This window comes from Solanum pennellii, chromosome 4 (genome assembly GCF_001406875.1).
Source record: "Solanum pennellii chromosome 4, SPENNV200".
NCBI classification, from domain to species: domain Eukaryota; kingdom Viridiplantae; phylum Streptophyta; class Magnoliopsida; order Solanales; family Solanaceae; genus Solanum; species Solanum pennellii.
In genome coordinates, this window is record NC_028640.1 from 26,752,507 (window position 1) to 26,757,007 (window position 4,501).

General features: G+C 34.5%; 1 pseudogene; it reads right to left on the reverse strand.

Annotated features, from left to right (window-relative positions):
- Positions 1-3,352: 3,352 nt before the first annotated feature.
- LOC107016638 overlaps positions 3,353-4,501 on the reverse strand; it is a 2,443-nt pseudogene continuing 1,294 nt past the window's right edge.

Consider the following 4,501-nt stretch of genomic DNA (forward strand, 5'->3'; position numbering starts at 1 on the left):
ATATATATATATATATATATATATATATATATATATATATATATATATTGCATGTGTCCTTATTTCTTTATATTTAGTAGTTATCTTATGAGTTGAGAAGAGTCAAGGTAAGTTCACCCTTACTCCATTTCAAGCATTATAGTTGTGCTTAGCATTACAACTCGCATACTCGTATATTCAATGTATTTATGCTAGTTGGCCTGTATTGTTTTATGTTGCAGACACAATAACCAGGATCAGCACGCAGTGCACCGTTGATCTATTGAACAGTCCGTAGTCATTTGGTGAGCCTCCTTGCATTCCGAAAGACATCCCTTTATTTGCTTTCCTAGTTTAGTTATTAGGATGTTCTGGGGTATGTCCCAACATCCATCTAAGTCAGTTTTAGAGTCTTCATAGATGATGTAGTAGTTCAGTTTTGGAGTCTCTCTTACTTTATATTTCATATGTTCAATTGTCGAGACTTAAGTGCCATTTTGGCAAAGACAGCTGTCTAAGTAATCTGATGATAATGTTTTCAATTCTTTATCTGAGATGAGTAAGTCTTCCGCTGAGTTAAGTAAGTCAGGTCATGGGTTCGCTTGGGGTCCAGCAATGGTCTTCGAGTGTCCGTCCCGCCCAAGGTGTAGGCTCGGAGCGTGACAGGGAAGAGCATGGTAGGATCAATTTTTTTCAACTCGCAGGGAATTATCCATCAAACATCATGTATTGGGACTCCGTAATAGAAAAGAGTTATTGAACGAAAACATAGTCATCTTCTTGAAATCGGAAGAGCCTTATTGTTTAATCAAAGTTACCTTTTGAGTATTGGGGGAATGTATTTTGACTGCGACTCATTTGATTAATCAAATTCCTCGGTGATTCACAACAATACACCATATGAAGTCATATTTGGAAAGGTATCATCTTATCAATCTTTTCTTTGGTTGTCTATCTAATGCATTCACTTTACAGCAACATAGAAGCAAATTTGAACCAAGAGCAAAGGCTTGTGTGTTTCTTGGTATCCTGTTGGTCAAAAGGGTTATAAGTTATTGGAGCTAGACACCAAAAAGGTTTTTATTTAAAGAGATGTAAAATTTAATGAAAACATATTCCCTTTTGCACACACTGAATCCAATGATTCATAAACTATTCCCCCCTCCTCTTCATTTCATTGATTCATTCACTCAGTCAGACCTACCTATGTCTAACATATTTGTTCCTCATCAACCATCAATATCTAAATCAACCAGTCCTTCTTCCCCAGTTGTTAAAATGACAACCATAAGATGTCTCATTGCTATGGCTGTTAAAAGAGGTTGGGATGCTTCACAGTTTGATGTCAACTATGCTTTCTTACTTGGGGATCTACAAGAATAAGTTTATATGAAATTCCCTCCGGTTTCATCCCTTAGATCTTAGTCTTCTTTGTAGACCAAGGAAATCTATATATGGATTAACGCAGGCATCTAGGCAATGGTATTCGAGATTGGCGGGTGCTTTAAATTTTAAAGGTTATATATCTTCTTTAAATGATTATTCTATATTCTTTAAGGTCATAGGATAGTATACATCTATTGTTGTAGTCTATGTAGATGATATTCTCATCACAGGGAACAATTCATTCGAAAAATCACATCCCTCAAGCTTTTTCTCAATACAGAATTTCAGATCAAGAATTAAGGTCCTTTACATTACTTCTTGGGGTTGGAAATATTGAGGGAACCAGAGGGAATCATTATCATTCAAAGAAAGTATACTTTTGATCTCTTGAATGAGTTTGATGTTTCTCACTTGCCCAATGTCTCTTCCACATTGGATTCATCATCCAAACTCATAACAGATTTCGGGCCTTTGCTTGCATATCCTACATTATACAGGCATTTAATTGGTCCATTTCACTACTGCTTTAAGAGTTGTTAAATGCTTACAGAACCATCCAGGTCAAGGGATATTTATGTCAGCAACTCTGATCTATCTTTCTCTCTTCTTGCATTTTGTGATGCTGATTGGGCGACTGCAAGGATACTCGCATATTAGTCAGTGGGTTCTTTATCAGTTTGGGTGGTTCTACAATTTCATATAAATCCAAAAAGCAAGTGTCTATCTCTCTTTCATCTGTTGAGGCTGAATACAGATCAATGTGTCGATTAGTCACGGAATTGAATTGGCTAACTCGACTGCATGCGATCTTTCTATACCTCCTCAACTCCCAATTCCACTTCATTCAGATATCCAAGCTTCTATACACATAGCTCGCAACCCAGTTTTTTTATGAACGAACCAAACATGTCGAACTTGTTTGTTACTTTTCCGACAACAATACCTTTCTGGGTTGATTTCCGTTTCGTTTATCCCTTCTTCTCAGCTTGCTGACCTTTCCACTAAATCACTCTTAGGACCACTTTATTACAAAATTCTTAACAAGTTGGGGATCTCTCCTTTCCGCTCCAACTTGAGGGAGGATGATAGAAACAAAGATTCAACATTTTTATCTTATAATGATTTGGGCTCAAAAAAGAAAGTGGGTGAAAAATAAAGATTTCCTGGAGTCCAACAAAATAATATGTTGAGCTCAGCCGCACAAGATGGGCCAACAAAATAGGTCGAAGAAAGAAAAGAGTCTTCATTACTTTTAAGTCCAGATACTAGACACAGGCCCAAACCATCTGAATATTCTTAGAATTTTCTAGAACATGTGCAGGTGTAGAAGTTCTGTTGTACAGGTGGTAGTTTGTTATTAAGTTTCTTTTGTTGCATTTTAGTCCTTTACATTTTGTATAAAGCTTGTACAAAAGGCATTGAGAAATACACAGAAAATATCCAAATCTTCTTCATTTCTATTAAAATAGCTAAGTAGTTAGCTGACTGTACATTATAGAAATAACATACTAGCTAACTAACTGAATTAGTTACTATATATAGTGGGCAATGCATGTAACAGTGCACTATGAAACAATTTGGTGATTCCTCAACACTCCCCTCAAGCTAAGGGGCAGTGAAGATGTTTTACATCCCTAGTTAGAAAATAAGGTATGAATGTTGAAAATAAGTGAGACCCTTAGTCAGAATATTCGCTTGCATTAGAAATCAACCCTGCTTCGAATTTAACCTGATGAATGAAGTGATCATTGATATCAATGTACTCATATAATACGGGATTACAGACAATCTTGATGGAAGAAAACTTACTAACACAATTTAAAGGCACCGAAAGGAAACAACTACATTCAACTCAATAAATAAGCCAACCAAACAATTTAAAATTTTGACTGAAAGGTAGTAGACTAGCAAGCCAAGAAGCTAAAAAATAAAAATAAGAAGAATAATTTCTAAAAAAAATTAGTATGATTTCTACAAAATAAAATTGATTAAAAGAAAAGTCCTAAATCTATATATACAAAGCCTTTATGGCCAGAGTCAATCTATTGTACATTATAATCCTTTCGGTCTAATGAAAGTGAACACAACCCGTTTGATGCAGCTTGAGATGTGTCAATGGCTTCTAACATGAGCATCACCTCTTTTATCTCTGGCCTCTCTTTTGGGTCTGCATGCCAACATTGCTTCAATATGTTGGCCACAACACTTGGACATTTGTTTGGTATTTCTGACCTTAGACTCTAAATTTCAAGAAATATATCAGTAATTGGTATTATTTGAACATTGGCTATAAAAAAATATAACATAAAATTTGAAAATATACCTTGTAAATACATGGACTTGTGTGAGAAGAAGGAAACTTTCCATTATACTGAATTGAACGACAATATATCTCCCACAAGCAAATTCCAAAACTATAGACATCACATTTATGATCATATGGTAGACCAATAGTACCTGCACATACAAAATAAGACAATAACATTAATATAAGTAATAGAGAATTCATTTTTTTTCCTTTTTGTAAATAAATTTTAAAAAAAAGAACTACATAAGAATGAGATATCTCACCTCAGGAGCCATATAACCAATGGTGCCAATTTGGGCAGTCATGTCAAGAGGACATGAAGATTCAATTCTAGAAACTCCAAAATCGATTATTTTGACTCTTCCATCCTTGTCCATAACTAAATTACTAGTCTTTACATTTACTAGTCTTTACATTTCTGTGAACAATTTTCTTAGAATGAAGGTAACTCAACCCTCTAGCAACATCTAATGCTATTTGAATAACAGAACCTTTTTGATATGATTTTTTAAGAGATGTGATCTGAGAGTGCCTCCAGGGACATATTCAACCACGATACCATATTCGAATGATCGTTGTTTTTCCAATGAACGATTTCTCAACCACGGAATGCGATTGGTAATCCATTTTTTCATCCATGGTTTACCACTTGTAGATTCGGATTTAACCAATTGGGGCAATCGTTTGTTAGTATATTCCTTCTTTGTGCATTGCTCAAATCAAGTATTTTTACTGAAAATTAATTTAAAATATTAAGTCAGAGAGAATTGTATAAGAAAATATATATATATATATATATATATATATATATATATATATATATATATA